This window comes from Vombatus ursinus, unplaced genomic scaffold, assembly GCF_900497805.2.
Source record: "Vombatus ursinus unplaced genomic scaffold, bare-nosed wombat genome assembly UNPS02014870.1, whole genome shotgun sequence".
Classification (NCBI taxonomy): Eukaryota; Metazoa; Chordata; class Mammalia; order Diprotodontia; family Vombatidae; genus Vombatus; species Vombatus ursinus.
This window is the reverse complement of record NW_020954648.1, coordinates 6,761,523-6,782,467: the sequence shown is the minus strand read 5'-3', so window position 1 is coordinate 6,782,467 and position 20,945 is coordinate 6,761,523. Positions and strand designations below refer to the sequence as shown.

General features: G+C 37.2%; 1 pseudogene; it reads right to left on the bottom strand.

The window, feature by feature from the left end:
• Window positions 1-574: 574 nt before the first annotated feature.
• On the bottom strand, window positions 575-1,899 carry LOC114028059 (annotated as a pseudogene).
• Window positions 1,900-20,945: the final 19,046 nt, after the last annotated feature.

Below are 20,945 nucleotides of genomic sequence, written 5' to 3'. Positions count from 1 at the left end.
CCTCTCCTCTCCTCTCCTCCTTTTACCTGAGGGTGTTCTACCCACTGGAATGTAAATTTTGATGGCTGAAAGCTACATCTTTAACTTGGGGTTTACTGGCAAGATTTCTTTCTTTCTCAAAGATGAAGCCTTAAATTCAATTGACTCTGGATCTCATGGATTGGACAACAGTAGGTCCCTGCCTGAGCACCATTTAATGGTTATTTTTTGTGCCCTCCTGGCTCAGAGGAAATGTAAATAGTAACTTTCTCTTTTGACCAGCAATCCTGAGGGTCTTTCCCTCCTAGTTTGATTTTTTCTTTTTATTAAAAGGGCCATCCCTTGACTCACTTCTTTTTTTTTTTCCTTCTGAAAGAGAATGTTTTGTTGTGGAATATAGTGTAGCACAGTGAACAAAAGACTGGCACAGTTCAATGGGTACCTCACACATCTTATCTGAGTAATATATATTAAAAAGAAAAACTTGCTCATAAAGATCTGCTGGAGCACAGATGCCCCTTCAGTTTTCCCAATATTATTAGTTCAGGGGGTCTGGAAAGCTCCCAACAACTCTCATGAAGGCAGCACGGTTCATTTAGAGACATAGCACCTCTGAGGTACCTATGTGTTTCTTATAAAGTACATTTTCTTTAGATTTTTTGAAGTCTTCATTTGTTACTTTCATTCTACATTCTCTTAGGGCCATGAGACCATCTTTTGTATAAATTGCCTTGATATCTACTCCAAACAAGTTATCTTTAGCCATGATCAAATCATCGAAAGTTACATCATCTGCCAAAGTCATTCTGCTTGTATAAATCTGAAATATGCACTTCTTGGTTTTTTTGTCTGGCAGAGGGAACTCAATCTTTCAGTCAATATGTCCTGATCTGATTAGTGCTGGATCCAAAGTTTTTATTTGGTTTGTGGGCCATAATCACTTTCGTATCTCCTCTAGAGTCAAACTCATCCAGTTGGTTCAATAATTCCACTGTCGTTCACTGAATTTCTCTTTCTCCACCTGAATGTAAATCATACCTTTTGGTCCCAATGGCATCAATTTCATCAATGAAGACAATTGATGGAGCATGTTCCTCAGCTACTTGGAACAATTCTCAAATGAGTTTGGGCCCATCTCCTAAGTACATCTGTATAAGCAGAAACAACAACTTTGATGAAGGTTGTAGAGGTCTGGTTTGCTACAGCTTTGGCTAGCAAGATTTTACCTGTTCCAGGTGCACCATAAATAATGACTCCTTTTGGTGGCTTAATACCCATCTCCTCATAATACTCAGGATGAGTGAAGGAAAGCTCCACAAATTCCTTAATTTCCTGAATCTGGTTATCCAATCCACCAATATCAGCATATGTCTCCTGTGGAGCCTTCTCTACCTTCATCACTGTAATGATGGGATTTGTGTAATCCATCAGAACTCCTATCACAGCATGAACCTTATGGCTGAGGAGGACACAACATCCTGGCTCTAGCAGATCCATGTCTACAAATGATAGAATGCTGACATAATGCTCTGATCTCACTGAGGCAGACACAATGGCAAGATTATCATCAACAATTTCCTCCAAGGTCCCTACAGATATTGGGGTCCCTCTTAGATCATCCACCTTTGATTATTTTTCCTCTTGATTTTCTTCCAGTGGTTTCACTTGTTCTTGATTTCTGATGAACTCTTCTTCCATGAGAAGATGATCTTTAATTCTCTCCAATTTTAATAATTTTAGCATGCACTGAGTATGAGGTATTACAATTGGCAATTTGCTGATAGCATCTGGTCCTTTTGTGTTCTTCTTCTTTTTTTCTGCCCTAGTTGGAACTGGAGGCTCATATTTCTTTTTCTTGTCCTTGTCATACTTCCTGCCACCCCCAGGACCATGTCCACCACTCTGACTTTGACCCATCATGCTCCCCCCTACAGTTTCAATGCTGGAAGTGATTCACTTCTCAAAGCGGCCTATTCACTGAACGGGTGTTGCCTCACTCAAAGGCAGAACTTGAAAAGACCTTAGCTTAAAAGAGTCAAGATCTCCCACTGCATCCTGGGCCACCTCCAGTCATCCTGATCAATATCTGGCCACTGGACCTAGAGGGTTCTGGAGGGAGAAAGTGAGGCTGGTGACTTCATACAGCCCTCCATCACTCAAATCAAAGTCAATTGCAAGTCATGTCACCATCTCCCTGATGTCATGCTCCCCTTTGAGAATGAAGGACAAACCACACACACAACTTTATGTTAATGCTGGTCTCTGCTTCCAGGGTGCAGGAGGCATTGTCACAATCTTCAAGTTTTTTGTGTTGCTATTTTCAGAGCTAGTTATGGGGATCTATAAATTTTGTGTGTGTGTGTGTTTCCAAGGTGGTATGATCTTAGGAGAGGTGTGGTAGATGTTCTCTGGACCTATATTCTGGTCCTTATTCAGGAATGGACTTGATTCCCTTGCAGCCATAAGTGCTAGTGTTCCTCTTATCCCTGAAACTGAGATCAGGGCCCCTTCTCCCTTGTGAGAGACCACAAGCATTCTCCTCCACCCTCAAACTGTGACTAGGACCCCTGCTCCCCTGCAGCCACACATGGTAATGCCTCTTTTGGATCTAGACCTGTCACTTGGGCCCCTTCTCTTCTTTATCTGCAAGTGCTAGTGTTCTTCTTTGCCCTGAAACTGAGACCCAGAACTAAATATGGGCAATGCAACAGAGTCCTGAACCCAGAGCCAACAAAAGATCCCTTGTAATCTCTTTATGATTAGTTGTCCAATCCCCTTACAGTTTGTGGGCTGAGAGGTCCCACAGTTTCTGCTGCTACTAATGTAGCCACCTCTAAGGCCTGCTGGTGGCATTGCCAAGTTAAGCTTGTGATGCGATCCAGACCTGACTACCACCCTGGTGTGAAATACCTTTCATCTTGACATCTTAAGTTTTCTTGGGCTAGAAAATTGTTTGATCCTGATTTTTTGTTGGTTTTGCTGCTCTAGAATTTGATTTAGGGCATTATTTTAATATTGTTGGAAGGGAATTTGGGAGAGGTCAGGAATTCCTGCTTCTACTCCACCATCTTGGTATGACAAGTACATTTAATTTTTTTTCCACCTGTACTAGAAAGTGTTAGGTTTGGGAATGTACATTAGCATTCATACTTACCCATACACAATACATTCTTAGGCTGCCCTCTTGCAATGTTTACCATGCCAGATTAAGTTGGTGCTAAAAGAATGGTAATAAAGCAGAATGTGACACATGGTGACCTGAGAGACATCATGATGTTTAAAGACCATGACGCCTCTTTTAAGTAGCAGTGTTTCAGAACTATCATCTGAGATTCCTCCTGTGCTGTATTTGTATATTCTTCTTTGTTCTGGACAGAACTGACATGCTAACATTTTAACTCCTTGTTATATACCTAGTATTTTTTTTTTGCCCTTTCTGAAGCAAAATGATAATAGCTTACAGTTATATAGTACTTTATGGCTACAAAATGTATTATGCCATTATTTCATTTGCTATTCATAAAAACCCCAATGAGGGAGGCAAGGCATATATCATCATCTGTATTTTTTTTCAATAAAGAATACTTAGGCTCAGTCAGATTAAATGATTTATGCAAGATTTCAGAACTATTTATCTTCTAACTATTATTCTTACTGCTCTACTATACTGTATCTCAATTATAATGAATCTGTCTTTATGTAAGAAACTGGACAAGTCATATAGAAAACTTAAAAGCCAAAAGATTAGTCAATCACATTATCACAAAATTTTACCCATGTCAACTCAGTCAATATCATTATTATTATTATTATTATTAAATAGCTACTATATGTCAGGCACTACACTAAGCACTGAGGATAAAAAAAGGTAAAGGACAGTCCCTGCTCTCAGGGAATTCATAGTCTAATGGGGGAGACCACAAGCAAACAAATGTGCACAGAATAACTATATACAGGATAAATAAGAAGTAATTAACAGAGGAAAGTCACAAGAATTAAAAAGAATTGAGGAAGGCTTCCTGTAGAAAGTAAGATTTTAGTTGGAGGTCAGTAGTAAGAGAAGAGGAGGGAGAACATCCCTTTTGTGGGAAATAGCCGGAGAAAATGCCCAGAGCTAAGAAATGGAGTGTGTTGTTCATGAAACAACCAGGAGGTCAGTGTTACTAGATTGAAGGGTGCATGATAGGGAGTAAAGCATAAGAAGACTGGGAAACTACTAAGAGGCTAGTCTATGAAAGGTTTTGTGTACCAAGCAGAGGATTTTTATTTGATTCTGGAAGTGATAGGGAGCCACTACAGTTTAGTGAATGGGGGGGGGGGTGGATAAGACTTGATCTGCTCTTTAGGAAAATAACTTTGGAGTGAGGAGAGACTTACAGTATGCAGACCCACCAGCAGGCTATTGCAGGAGTGGGGAACTTGCAGCCTCAAGGCCACATGTGGCCCTCTAGGTCCTCAAGTGTGGCCCTTTGATTGAATCCAAGTTTTACAGAACAAATGCCCTTAATAAAAGGATTTGTTCTGTAAAACTTGGACTCAGTCAAAGGGCCACACCCGAGGACCTAGAGGGCCACATGTGGCCTCAAGGCTGTAAATTCCCCACCCCTAGGCTATTGCAATAGTCTAGACTTGACATAAAGAGGGCCAGTAATAAAGTAGTAGTGTCATGGGGAGTGGGAGATACTGAAAAGTCAAAGATGGCATGTTGATTGTGAGCCTAAGAGACTGGGAGGGGATGGTGTTATCTTCTATAGTAACAGGGAAGGTAGGAGCTTTCTAAGGAAAGATAACAAGCTCAGTTTTGGACATGTTGAGTTTAAGATTTCTGTTAGACATCCAGTTTGAGATGTCTGAAAGGGAGTTGGAGAAACAAGATTGGAGGTCAGGAGAGAGGTTGAGGTACGATGGGTAGATTTGAGAATTATTAGCATAGAGATGGTAATGGGAGCTGACGAGATCACTAAGTAAAGTAGTATAGAGAGAAAGAGAAAGGGTCCAGGATGCAATCCCCTGGGACATCTATGGCTAACAGTGTGATCTGGATGATGAGCTAACAAATGATACTGAGAAGGAGTGATCATATGGGTAGGAGGAGAACCAGGAGAGGGTTGTGTCCTAAAAACCTAAAGAGAAGAGAGTATCAAAGTAGAGAGAATGAGCAACAGCATCAAAGAAAATGAGAATTGGGAAAAGGTCACAGAATTTGACAGTTTGGAGATCATTAGGAATTTTGGAGAGAAGTTTCAGTGGAATGATGAAGTTGGACACTGGATTATAAGGGGTTAAGAAGAGAGTGGGAATTCCACAGTTATTTAATCACTCACAATAGCTGTCTATAGTCTATTCATAATCTGAGATAACTACCCAACCATTTTCTTACTCCTAAATTTTCAGTACTAGCCATCTTTTTAAATATTTTCTCTACTACTCGCTGTTAGGCATTCCTACTCATCTTCCTCTTCTATTAAAATAGATGCACCTAAAGAATTAATCAACAAACAATTGTTAAATGCTTATTATTTGCTAGATACTGTGAAGTCCTTACTATATGCCAGATGTTGGGGAGGGTAATATATGCACCTGAAGGAAATGTTTACATAATTTTGGAGAGAGAGGTGTTCATGATACTTGGAGCACAGGAAAAGTATGACTCCAGATGAGAGGCCAAGTTTGTACACATGAAACAAGTGGTAGTGTAGAGATATATTTTGGGAAATATCTTAGTACAATTGATGAAAGAAGTGCATACTCCATTGAAACTGGGTTATGAACTGGCTCCAACTCCCTATCTAGAATTATCTCATGTCTCCTTTCAAATTCTCTACATTTCAGGAAAACTGGATGGGGAGCTGTTCTGAGAAATCAGCATTTAATTTCCCTACCTTTGAGTCTTTGTACAAGCTATGTCCTGGGGTCTTTTGGTTTTTCTTTGTATCCCCATGGCTAAGCATAGTACCTGCCGCAAAGAAATTGTGGATTCCTTCTCATTCAAAAAATATAACAATATCAAATTAGATAATATTTGTAAAGTACTTAGTACAAGTCTTTACACACAGTAAGCACTTGGTGAATGCTGATTACCTTTTCTGTTTCATTCATTCTTTCCTCTTATCAATCTCTACTTTCCATTCACACTACCTCTGTCAGTGATTTTGTTTCAGTTCATTCATGCTCAGGCCTTTCTAATTGTACACACACACACACATACACACACACACACACACACACATTCACGTCACATATTTCTTGCCAAGGGGAAACCAACTCCCATGCCAACAGGAGCTTTTTCAAGTTTGCCTGGAACTTCCAATCTATAAATTCTGAGTGGTCTCTAAATTGGCCAACCTGCCTCCTCTTGTCCCTAAAAATAAGTAAGTCCTCTCTAACATCATACACAAAGCAGTGGATACCCCCAGAATAAATACTGCAAAAATAAACTCATCTATTTCTAGCCAGGCTGGGCAAAGCTTTGCAGTGCATGTCTGCGACTGATTGTCGGCACTGCTCCAAGGCTAGGACTCTTCAGCTCTCACATCAACCCACTATCATAATTCCAAATTCTTTCCCAAACTCAGTAACCATAGGCTCCTGTCAATATCATAATAGAAAGCAATCATCATTGCTTGGGGTATTGCCCTTGAGTTGCCTAGATTTACTGATATGTCAAAGGGCACTTGCCCTGCGTGGGCTCCAGGATACCTCTCTGCTCTGCCTTTCCCCGTTTGACATTTTCTTGACTGAACTATAACTCCTGTCCATCTGAAAAAAGGGATTTTTACACACAGCAAACAAAAAGGCAGATCAAGCAGTCTATGACAAGCATTCTCTCATGGATTTCAGCTCAGTAATAGGTTCCTTCAGTTGGAAATGATCCTTCCATCCTCACAAAGCTGTTTTTGTTTGGTTCCTTCCCAAGTACCTCTCTGGATATTGTATATTGGGTTTTTTTTTTTGTTTTTGTTTTTTGGTTGGGCAATGGGGGTTAAGTGACTTGCCCAGGGTCACACAGCTAGTAAGTGTTATGTGTCTGAGGCCAGATTTGAACTCAGGTCCTTCTGAATCCAGGGCTGGTGCTCTATTTACTGTGCCACCTAGCTGCCCCCTTGGACATCATATATTAAAGAAGCCAGAAGTAACTCCACTTCTAATTCTAAATCCTACAATCCTATGATATTTTTCAAAATAAATTAGACACTTCTTTGTGCCCTATCTATAATGACAACTAGCATTTGTAAAACATTTTACACATATTATCCCATTTGAGCCTCACATCAACCATGTGAGATAGATATTATTATGATTTCTGTTTCTTATAGATGAAGAAACTGAGGTTATGAGTGATGGCCTACCCAGGGTCAAAAAGCTAGTATCTAAGGGGGGATTTGAACTTAATACTTCCTGACTCTGCCTAGCACTCTATCCACTATCAGACCAAGTTGCCTACCCTAACCTATACTTAATTGTAAATCTACAAGGCAGAAACTCTTTTTTTTTTAATTTTTCAGGTTTCACAGTGGATAGAAGACTAGACCTAAAGTCAGGAAGACCTAAGTTCACAACTAGCCTTGGATACCTACTAGCTCTGTGACTAGCAGTCCCTTTTACTCCCAAGCCCTCTCTTCTTTCTAAAATGGTGATAACAATAGCACCTCTCTCCCAGAATTATTGTGAGAATCAAATGAGGTATTTAGAAAGTGCTTAACACAGCCTGCTAGCTCATAGTAGGTACTATATCAATGTTAATTGTTATTTTTATTATTTTATCACTATTATCTTATCTAATCCATATTCCACAGGTTTAATATTCTGCACATAGTAGGCATCTAACAGCCACAATAAATAATGCTGAATTGAATCTAATTCCCTCATAGTCCTCTGGAAAGAAATAGTTCTGAAGTTAGCCTTTTCCTTGTGCCTACAGGTGGCCCCTCACAGTAGGAGTGTCTTGGACTAGACTTTGAAATGTAAGTCAGATTTGGGGGTGGGATCGGAATGAGACAAACCCAACTCCTTGGTCTAGGAAATCTTCCAGAAATAAAGGTTATTTTTAAAAACTGACGGGCACAGTTTTCCTTTCTGCAATTGAGAAGAGTAAGGCACAGGACTGAGTTCCCTGAAAATAATGATTGTGTGGGCTCTCTAACTCTATTATTTCTAATGGCCCAGAGCCTGACCAGACTGCTGTAATGTATCGATACTTCAGAGAAACAAGGAAACATTTTTAGATTTCATTTACTTAATGGCTTACAGATTAATTGAGTTCCATACAGATCTGTATGTTGGACAGTTTCCCTTAAAATACACAGTTTCATTTCCTCCCAACAGTGATTTCTAAAGCAGCTATTTCCAAAAGAAAGATGTAATTTTCTGCATCCTCAAACCTAAGCCAAGGTATCATATGAAATGCATTCTCTAACATAAATGTAAATAAAAATTAAGATTTCCAACATTCCACTGCTCTCCCCAAAAGACCCATGTGCCAGCCTATTGAACTCTGCAGGTACAAGGCAGACAATTCTTTTCCAGCCACCTTTTAAAGCACAAGAGAAAAATTAAAAAAAAAAAAACAGTTTTTTCAAGAATGGCAGTGGAACTTCCCTTTGGCTTTTGAGCTAATTGACCTTGAATCTTTGAGATAAGGTCTTATACCTAACAGTTAAAAGATTACAGCCTTAATTTTAGGTTGTAGACAGCCAGTGGATGGCCTTCACTTGTTCATGGGTATTCTGGTAATGGTGGTGGGAAATCAATGGAACTGAATTAAACCTTTACTTATTGAGTCTCTCCTTTGTGCTCTGAACTGGGGTTAGATGTTAGGGTAATTTTTAAAAAGTATTATAAAATATTATCCCTGGACTCAAGGAGATTATATCCAAAATGGATGAGACATTAAATAAAAATGTATATAGGCAACTAGAAGATAAGATAACATTTCAGAATCAAAAGGAGTAATAAAAATGATAAATGATTGAGAGAAGAAAGATACCAGTATGAACTAGAAGAACATAGGAAAGCTTCAAGAAAGAAGTAGAATTTGAGATTGAACTTGAAGATATCATCAGTAAGTGAAAGTAAACTGAGACATATTAAGAAAAAGAAGGAAGTCACCCATATCAAGGCATGTCTTTAGGGCTCTAGCATAAAGAAAACAAAGTCCACTGCTCTTGAGTCAATGTTTTGTCTTATTTTGGATTTGTGTTTGTTTGTTTTCAATTATGACTTCAGAGAAATATTTTCAAGAAAATGCAATCAGGTAAAAGATGACAGAACAACTTTATTAGTACTGGTTCTTATCTACACTAGGTACATAGTTCTGTGACAGGTGACTACATTTTCCTTCTCATTTTCTTAACTGTCTGAAGTTATGCAACCTTAAACTCTTAACTGTATTTTTGACCTCATCATTCAACAAACTCCTCTCTCCAAAAATAACAATGATCTCTTATTTGCCATTAGATTATAGCCTTTTCTTAATTCTCATCTATCTTGACCTTTCTACAGCCTTGGACCCTATATATCCCCCATTTCTTGATACACTCTTGTCTCTAGGGTTTTGTTACACTTCTCTCTCTTGTTTCTTTTCCTACCTGTCCCCCTGCTCAGTTTTAGTTTCCTTTGCCGGATCTTTAACCAGGTCATACCTACTAAGAGTGGGTGCTACCAAGGTTCTGTCCTGGGTCCTCTTCTTTTCTCCCCTATACCATTTTATTTAGTGATCTCAAATCCCACAGATTACATTACCATCTCTGTGAAGGCGATTCTCAAATCTATTTATACTTATGTCCTGAACTCCTATCTAGCATTTCCAACTGCTTCTTGGTCATCTCAAATTGGCTTTCCTACAGACATCTTAAACTCAACATGTCCAAAACTAAAATCATTATTTTTTACTCCCAAACCCTCTCCTCTTTCTAATTTCCCTAATACTATTGAGGCCACCACCATCTTCTTAGTCACTTAGGCTTGTAGTCTAGGTGTCATCTTTGTCTTAATCTAATTAGTAGCCAAGTCATGTGGATTCTACCCTTATCATATCTGTTGTTTACATCTCCAACACTCTTTTGATACTGCTACTACACTTGTACAGGCCCTCACCACCTCATGCATGGTTTATTGCAATAGCTTGCTGTTTGGTCTCCCTGCTTAAATCCTCTCCCCATTCCTGTCCATCCTCCACTCAACTACCAAAGTGTACTTCCTAAAGCTCAGGTTGAACCACCTATTCAATAAATTCCAGTAGCCCCTTATTACCTGCAGGGTAAAAAAAAGAAAATCCTCTGTTTAGCATTCAAAGCCCTCCATAACCAGGCCTCTTCTTACCTGCATGTTTTCTCATATCTCACTCTCCTTTACATACTTTGAGATCCAGTGACCCTGGCTTCCTTGGTACTCCATGCAAACAACACTTCATCTCTGGATTCTGGGCTTTTTTCAGTGGCTATTTTTTAAAAAATTTTTAATTTATTTTATTTGTTTCATTAAATATTTCTTAATTATACATTTCTATGTTACTTCTCCTACTAGACTGTGATTCTCCTATTTCTTTGTATCCCTAGAGCTTAGATTATTTCCTAATATTTTCCTAAGTGCACAAAATAAGCATTTAGAAAATGCTTGTTGACTTATTGGCTGACTAGAAAACTCAAGCCCTAGGTAAGATCCTGATTTCAGTGTTTACTTTTCCTGACCTAGGAAAGATCCTGAAGACCTAGGTAAGATCCTGATTTCAGTGTTTACTTTTCCTGAGACCTAGGCAAGTGACTAACTTTTCTAAGCTTATATTTCCTCATTAACAAAAAGGTACTTTAACTAGCAGTAAAAAACCTAAAACAACATGAAATATATATACATATATATATACTCATATATATATACATATTATACATGGCTTTATTAATTGCTATTATTATCATAGCATCCTTGGGACAGGTTTCATTGATGAGGGTTCAGAGTATTTTCTGTAACCATCATGGTATTGGTTTCTAAGTAAAACAAGCTAGTTTTGTGTCTAGGAAAAGTGGCATAAAGCATGACTTATAACCAACTTATTTTTAAAGACAAAATCAATTGAGAGGAAGACCCAAGAACACAAACCTAACAGTAAGAAGACAAAGACCCTGGCATGCCAGGAGACTGCAGTGTGCAGGAATAGGGAAGGTACTATTTAGACTAGGGTGGAACCAGACTAGGGAGGATTTTACTTGGAGGTGTAGCTGCTGAAGGAGGGAATCTGCTAGCAAGTAGCCTCCCAATTTATAATTATTCCTGCTAACGAGGTTCTCAATGCATTTCATGACATCGTTGTCAAAGCATCACTATATATAGCCTTTGGAGGATATCTAGTGCAAACTCCTGATCTTGCAGATGAAAAAACTGAATAATAGAGCAGTTAAATGACTTCTCCAAGGTCACAGTCTGCAGTTACTCAAAAAACATTTATTAAGTGCCTACAATATATCAGACATTGTGCGAAACAATGGAGATACAAAGAAAGACAGAAATATAGTCCCTGCTCTCAAAAAGCTAATATGCTAATAGAGAAATACCATACAAATAACTATGTGCATACAGGATATTTAGTTGAAATTAAAGAAATTATTTTTTTCATTGAGAAATCATTAACAATAGGAAGTAGGAAGAGAGGGGCAAGCAAGGCCTTTTAAAGAAGGTAGGTTTTGAACTGAGACAGGCAGAGCTGTGGAGGGAGAACATTCCAGGCACAGAGAGCAGCCAGTGAGAAGTCTATGTCAAGAGATGAAGTGTTGTTTGTTTGGTGGAACAGTAAGAATTATATGACTGATGACAAATAGAGTTCTTTACACTCTATCACCCTTCATCTCAAACTAATTATATGCTGCTGAAAAGTCATTTTCACCCCCTAATTTTCAGCGTCCCATGTTGCAGTTGCCATGATTGGCTTTTTATTCTACCATTATTTGGTGTCAACAGGATAGAATAAAGCTATAGTTACTTTTTTTTAATGCATTCAACCACAGAGGGATATTCCTGCCTGTGAGCTATCCAGGAGGGAGGAAATATATTTAGGATTAGATTTTTTTTTTGTTAGGAAGAGATGCTTTTGAACTCTATAGTATGAAGTGAACTGAGTATATTTATTTGTATTGTTATTTCACTATGGAAATTGGCAATAATAGTGCCAGACTGGATTCAGTGATAAGAAAGAGACAGAGAACTATTAGAGGAACTGGGAAGTGCTATGGCATAGTAAAAAGAGAACTGGCTTTAAACTCAGGAAGAACTGGATTCAGATCCCACCTCTGAGAAAAATAGAAAGATTGATAGATAGATAGAGATATTGCCTACCATTGTGAGCAAGTCACTTAACTTCTCAGCGTTCTAGACAATACTCTAAGACTATAGGTTATAGAGTATGTGTCAACCTGCATTGGTGGAATGAGTTTGATTAACTGATAATTTCCTATATAAATGAAATTTCAGGCCCAGTCCCCATCTCTAATGCTAAACTGTAGATTTTTCCCTTATTCCTGTCTTCTAGAGGGCCATCTTCAGTATGTGAGTGGGGGGTAGTGCATGTCCTGAACATTCCTAAACAATTAAAAATAAAAGATGAGAGAAGGTGGAAGGTGTAGATAATGATAATGACTACATAAAAAGAAAAACAAACAACAGCAAAACTCTACAAATGTGAAATTCACGTTTACTGATGTTTATTGCAATTTTCTTTAGTTTGAAGAAAATGAGTAACATTTCTTGTTATCTAGTATTACTAATTTGACATCCTTATAATGAGTCTCTTTTTGGTCAGTGATTTTGCTCCCTTTGGCATGTTTGTCATTACTTTATAAGCCTACGTTTAAAGTTTAGCAAATTATGGAAGTTAGAAATAAGAGAAAATTTTGAAGTCTACTCTTCTGTACTGACATCAATGACCTCCTTTGTGGCAAGTGATCTCACTACTTCTTCTCAAATTTTCTTATAATATTTCTGGATCTCTTTTTTGTCCTTAACACATTTTACCTTGAATTACATTTACATATTTTACCCCCTGATTAGATTGCAAACTTTTTGTCCACAGAAACTGTTTCGTGATTGAATCCTCATGCCTAGCTAATTGCTTTGCACATAGTAGTTACTTATGAACATCTACTAGATATTGATCGAATTACATTAGAGTGGTGGAGAAAGTGGCTAAGCTCATGTACCAACAGCAGATTCAAAAGAGTATAATGTGCTTAAAAAGAAATAAGTATTCTGAGAAGATAAACCATGTCTTCTTGATGTAAGGAGTAAAGAGACTGGAGATGGAAAAGTATCTGTAGATACTTTAGAAAAATATACTCTTCGATACCCCATGTATTGTTCAAATACTGCTGGAGATTTGAAAGAAAAAGAGCTGGTATTAACTGGAAGGCTTTTGATTTCAAGAAACATTTTGAGGTAACTTGGATAAAACCTTGTATCAAAACCAGAATACAGAATCATTAAATTCTAACTCTTGAGTCAGAGACAAGATGGTGGAGTAATAGGAACTCACTTGAACTCTCCCAAATTCTCCTTCAAACAACTTTAATACCTCAAATTGCATTTTGGAGCAACAGAGTCAACAAAAGGTTGGAGGTAAAACAATTTTCTAGCCCAACGTAACTGAGGAGCTCAGGCAGAAAAGTCTGTCTCATTGTGGTGGTTTAGGGAGTGGAATGCAGGCCAGGCCTTGTGGATGGCTGCAGCAATGAGCAATGCAGCAGTAGCTTCAGGAGCACACAGATGATACAGGGGTCAGACAAGTGGTCAGAAGGAGATTACAGCTGCCCCTTTGCCAGCATTGGGTGCAGCTACCTGATGTATTCCCCATACAGTTGCAGGTCATTGTCTCAGGATGAAAAGGAATGTTAACATACTAGCACTTGTAGCCCTGAGGGAGTAGGAGTCCTGTTTGGAGTGCCAAGGTAGAGAGGAGTTCTTGTACTCCCTCAAGGGAGAACAAGGGCAAACTGATCCAGGTCCAGGGCTGAGAGAAACACTATCACTACCCTGAAATATATTTACAGGGCCAAATGGAGTGAGAACTCTCATGAACACAGGGGATCAAAGGCCTTAGTCATGAACCAGAGTGGAGGAAAAAGAAAAGTACTTATAGAAGTTTGGAGGCCAGAGCACAGACAAGGAAAGCATTGACTATACCTCTCCTTGTATCATACTATCTTGGAAGAACTGAAAACTTTAAGACCTCCCCTCCCTCAGAATTGCCTCTGAAAAAGAAAAGCACAAAACCCAAAGATGTGTGCACTGAATCGAAGGAATAGAGCCAAAATTTAATATAAAGTTAAAAGTAGGGGCAGCTAGATGGCGCAATGGATAGAGCACTGGCCCTGGATTCAGGAAGACCTGAATTCAAATCTGGCCTGACACACTTGACACTTACTAGTTGTGTGACCCTGGTCAAGTCACTTCACCCCACTGCCTCACCAAAAAAAAAGTTAAAAGTAAAGAAATAAGCTGAAAAAATGAACAAACAATAACAACAACAAAAGAACCCAACCATAGAAAGTTACTATGGAGATAGGGAAGATTAAGATACACATCCAAAAAAAGACAACAAAATCATAACAGCTACATGCAAAGCCTTAAAGAAAAAATGTGAATTGGACACAAGCCCCAAAAGAATTCCTGAAAGAGCTCAAAAAGGATTTTAAAAATCAAATAAGAGAGGTAGAGGAAAAATTAGAGTGATGCAAGAAAATTATGAAAAGAGAGTCAACAGCATGGTAAAAGAGGCACAAACATCCATTTAACAGATCTCCTTAAAAAGGAGAATTGGGTGAATGGAAAAATAAGTACAAAAACTCACTGAAAAAAATTCCTTAAAAATTAGAATTGGGGAAGTAGGAGGGGCCAGCTAGGTGGCACAATAGATAGAGTGCTAGGCTTGAAGTAAGGAAGATTCATCTTCTTGAATTCAAATTTGACCTCAGACATTTGCTACCTGTGTGACCCAATTCAAGTCACTTATCCATGTTTGCCTCAGTTCCTCATCTGTAAAAAGAGCTGGAGAAGAAAATGGCAAATCTCTCCAGTATCTTTGCCAAGAAAATTCCAAATGGGATCATGAAAGACATGACCAAAACAACTGCACAACAACAAAATGGAAGCTAATGACTCCATGACACATTAAAAAACAGTAAAACAAAATCAAAAGAATAATTTAAAAAAAGAAAATGTGAAATATCTTACTGGAAAAACAAGTGACATGGAAATATATATATATATACACACATGCACATGTATGTACATATACACATATATGCATGTTTATATATGTGCATGTGTATATAAGTGTGTGTGTGTGTGTGTGTGTGTGTGTGTATCTCAAGGGGTAAGAAAAAGGGATGCATTAGGAGAAGGGATAAGGGAGTGTGAGAACAGGGGACATTATTTCACATAAAAGAAGCACAAAAGGAGGAGCTTTTACAGTGATGAGGAAGGTGGGAGTGGTAGTGGGCAATGTTTGAACTTTATTGTCATTAGAATTGACTCAAAGAGGGAATAGCATATGGAGTTAGTTGGACATAGAAATCTATCTTACCCTACAGGAAAGTAGGAGAAGAAAGGAATAAGAGAAGAGTGGGTGCTGATAGAAGGGAGGGCAAAGTAATGGAGGTAATAGTCAAAAAGAAAAAAGAGTTTTGGCAACAGACAGATTAAAAAAAGGAAAAGGATAAATGGGGAAAATAGAATAGAAAGAAATACACAGTTAATAATCATAACTGTGAATGTGAATGGGATGAACTCACCCATAAAACAGAAATGAATAGCAGAATGGAATAAAGACTAGAATCTAACAATGTGCTTGTTTACAAGAAACACACTTAAAAAAAGAAAAACATGCAGAATAAAAGGGACTGGAGTAGACTCTATTGTGCTTCAGCTAAAGGTAAAAAAAATAGCAGGAGTAGCAATAATGATCTCAAACAAAGAAAAATTAAAAAAATAGATTTAATTTAAAAAGATAAGCAGGGAAACTATATTTTGCTAAAATATATAAAGTGAAGTGATATTAATACTAAATATATATGTACCAAATGGTATAACATTCCAATTCTTAAAGGAAAAGTTAAATGAATTACAGGAGTAAATAGAGAGTGAAATGATATTAGTGGGGACTTTGATTTTTCCCCTCTCAGAACTAGATAAATCAATATAATAATAAACAATAAAAAAGTTAAAGAGATGAATAGAATTTTAGAAAAGTTAAATATGATAGGCTGATAGAGATGGTTGAATAGGAATTGAAGGGAATAAAACTTTTTCTCAGCTATACATGGCACCTTCACAAAAATCAACAACATATTAGGGCATAAAAACTTCACAGTGACATGCAGAAAAGCACAAATATTTAGTGCATTCTTTTTAGATCATAACACAATAAAATTATGTTCAGCAAAGGGCCATAGAAACACATTTTCAAAATTGATTAGAAACTAAATAATCTAATCCTAAACAATGAGTGGGTTAAAGAACAAATCAAAGAAAAAATAAACAATTTCATTAAGGAGAATGACAATAATGAGAAAACATACCTAAATTTATGGGATGAGAAACAGCAGTGCTTAGGGGGAAATTTATATCTCTAAACACTTACAATAACAAAAAGGAGGAATAGTAGACCAGTGAATTTGGCATGCAACAAAAAAAATTGAAAAGAACAAATTAAAAATCCTCAATTAAACAACAAATTGGAACTATTAAAAATCAAAGGGGAGATTAAGATAATTCACAGTAAGAAAACCATTGAACTAACAAATAAAACCAGGAGCTATTTTTTCTGAAAAAGAACAAAATAGGTAAACCATTGATTAAGATTTACAAAAGAAGGTGAGTCATGTTACCAATACCAAAAATGAAAAGAGTGAATTCACCACTGGTGAAGATGGAATTAAAGCAATCATTAAGAGTTATTTTGCCTAATTATATGCCAACAAATCTAACAAACTAACTGAAATGTGTGAATATTTTAAAAATATAAATTGTCAAGATTAACAGAAGAGGAAATAGAATACTTAAATAACCCTATCATAGAAAAAGAAATTGAACAAGCCATCAATGAGCTCCTTAAGAAAAAATCTCCAGTAGCTGATGCAATCACAAGTGAATTCCACCAAACATTTAAAGAACATGTAGTTCCCATCCTGTACAAACTTTTTTGAAAAATAAGCAAAGGAGTACTAATAATTTCCTTTTACAATACAAACATGGTGCTGATACCTAAATCAGGAAGAGCCAAAGCAGAGAAAGAAAATTATAAACCAATTTCCCTAATGAGTATTGATGAAAAATTTTTAAATCAAATATTAGTAATGAGATTACCATAATATATCATAAAGGTTGTATATTATGACCAGGTGGGATTTATACCAGGAATGCAGGGCTGGTTCAATATTAGGAAAACAATCAGCATAATTGACCACATCAATAATAAAACTAACAGAAATCATATGGTTATCTCAATAGATGCAAATAAAGCTTTTGATAAAATAATAAAACTCATTGTAATTAAAAACTCTAGAAATAATATTAAAATATTGGTTTCCCTAAAATAATAAGTAATATCTCTCTAAAACCATCAGGAAGCATTATCTGTAATGGGGATAAGAAATTGACAGAATTAGAATACACAATGAGGAAACAACATTATTTATCTTTACAAGTGATATGATGGTATACTTAGAAAATCCTAGAGAATCAACTAAAAAAAAACTAGTTGAAATAATTAACAACTTCAGTAAAGTTGCGGGATATAAAGTAGACCCACATAAATCACTAGCATTTCTTTATATTACCAACAAAGTCCAGCAGTAAGAAATAGAGAGATTATATTTAAAATAATGGCAGATAATATAAAATACTTTGGAGTCTACCTGTCAAGACATATCCAGGCACTATATCAACACCATTGTAAAGCACTTTACACACAAATAAAGTCAGATCCAAACAATTAGAGAAGTATAATTGCCTGTGGGTAAGCTCAGCCGATGTAATAAAAATGGCAATCCTTCCTAAATGAAATTATTTTACTTATTCAGTGCCATACTAATCAAACCACCAAAAATTGTGTTATAGAGCTAGAAAAAATAATAACAAATTTCATCTGGATAAACAAAAGGTCAAGAATATCAATGGATCAATGAAAAAAATGTGAAGAAATGTGGTTTGGCTATATCAGAACTCAAACTGTTTTACAGAGTGATAATCATCCGGCTAAGAAATAGATCATTGTATTAGTGGAATAATTAGCTATATAATACACAGTAGCAAATGACCATAGTAATGTTGTGTTAGGTAAACCCAAAGACCCAAGCTTTTGGGAAAGAATTTACTATTTGAAAAAAAAACTTGCTGGGAAAACTGGAAATAATTTTGGCAGAAACGACCAACATCTCACACTGTATACTAAAATAAAGTCAAAATAGGCAATATGATTTACAAATAAAGGGTGATATAAGCAAATTAGGGGGCATGGGGAAATGTACATGTCAGAATTATGAAAAAAATGAAGAATTTGTGACCAAATGAGAGATAGAAAGCCTTACAGGATAAAAAATGGATCATTTTGATTATGTTAAATTAAAAATGTTTCCAAAAACAAAACCATTACAGCAAGTTTTTTTTTCTTATAAAGGCCTCATTTCTCAAATATATAGGGAAATACATCAAATTATAAGAATATAAATCATTCATCAATTAATATCTGGTCAAAGGCAATGAACAGGTAAATTTCAGAAGAAGAAATCAAAGCTATCATATGGAAAAATGCTCTAAATCACTATTGATCAGAGAACTGCACATTAAAACAACTATTGAGTAACACCTCATACTTATCAGATTGGTTAATATGACAGAAAAGTAAAACAACAAATGTTGGGATGGCGGAGTGAAAGCAGTGATTGCTTGAACTCTCCCCCAAACCCCTCCAAATACCCATAAAAAAATGGCTCTAAACAAATTCTAAAGCAGCAGAACCTACAAAAAAGACAGAGTGAAATGAATTTCCACCCCAAGACAGCCTGAATGGTTGATCTGAAAGGTATATCGGCAGGGAGAGGAGCGCAGTTCAGCGTGGGCATACAGGCCACAGCAAACCTGGAGCAGGCCTCAGAGGACTGAATCGCAGGCAGCTGTGGTGGTTTCCAGACTTCTCAACCCACGAACACCAAAGACAACTTAGAAGTTCAGTGGGAAAAGTCTGTGTCTGCAATGAAAGAGAAGCTAGGTCTCAGTCACAAGTTCTGAGCGTGGTATCAGGGGCAGCAGCTGCGTCCTGAGCTTCCGGGGCCACAGACTGAGGGGAAATCCGGTGGCTGATCAGAGGGGGATTGCAGGGATCTCTTTGCCAGTGCTGAGGCAGGAATCTCTTTCTTTACCGGTGACTGGACCTGGGTCACAGTAATGAGGGGCAGTCCTGAGGCAAGGAGGAGCACTGGCACGGTGGAGCTTGTTGTGGCTATGGAGAGGAAATGCCTCACCCGTTGTCATAGCACCTTGGAAGAGCTGAAAATTTACAGGTCCCTAGAAGTATCTCTGGAAACAGCTGTACAAACCCCCAAAGCTTGGGACAGTGCATTCTTCACATTGGAAGGATACTCTTACCTTAACAAAGAGTTTAAAACTCAAGTAACTGGCCAGGATCATGAATAAGCAGCACAAAAAGAGTCAGACTACATTATCTTACTTTGGTGACAAAGAAGATCAAAACATACAACCAGAAGAAGAAGACAAAGTCAAAACTCCTACATCCAAAGCCTCCAAGAAAAATATGAATGAGTCCCAGGCCTTGGAAGAGATCAAAAGGGATTTTGAGAAGCAAGTAAGAGAAGTAGAGGAAAAACTGGGAAGAGAAATGAGAATGATACAAGAAAATCATGAAAAACAAGTCAACTGCTTGCTAAAGGAGACCCAAAAAAAATTGAAGAAAATAACACCTTAAAAAATAGCCTAACCCAAATGGCAAAAGAGGTCCAAAAAGCCAATGAGGAGAAGAATGCCCTCAAAGGCAAAATTGGACAAATGGAAAAGGAAGTCCAAAAGCTTACTGAAGAAAATACTTCCTTAAAAATTGGAATGGAGCAATTGGAAGCTAGTGACTTCATGAGAAATCAAAGTACTGTAAAACAAATCCAAAAGAATGCAAAAAATAGAAGAGAATGTGAAATATCTCATTGGAAAAACAACTGACCTGGAAAATAGATCCAGGAGAGAGAATGTAAAAATTATTGGACTATCTGAAAGCCATGATCAAAAAAAGAGCCTAGACATCATCTTTCAAGAAATTATCAGGGAAAACTGCCCTGATATTTTAGAACCAGAGGGCAAAATAGAAATTGAAAGCATCCATCGATCACCGCCTGAAAGAGATCCTCAAAGGAAAACTCCGAGGAATATTGTAGCCAAATTCCAGAGTTCCCAGGTCAAGGAGAAAATATTACAAGCAGCCAGAAAGAAACAATTCAAGTATTGTGGAAACACAATCAGGATAACACAAGATTCAGCTGCTTCTACATTAAGGGACCAGAGGACATGGAATATAATATTCCAGAGGGCAAAGGAGACAGGACTACAACCAAGAATCACCTACCCAGCAAAACTGAGTATAAGCCTGAAAGGGAAAAAAATGGTCATTCAGTGAAATAGAGGACTTTCAAGCATTTTTGATGAAAAGACCAGAGCTGAATAGAAAATTTGATTTTCAAATACAAGATTCAAGTGGAACATGAAGAGGTAAACAGGAAAGAGAAAATCATAAGAGACTTATTATCATTGAACTGTTTACATTCCTGCATGGAAAGATGACGTTTGTAATTCATGAGACCTTTGCCAGTATTAGGGTAGTTGGAGGGGAAAAAATTATATGTATGTATATATAGATATAGATAGATAGATAGGTAGATAGATAGATAGATAGATAGATAGATAGATAGATAGATAGATAG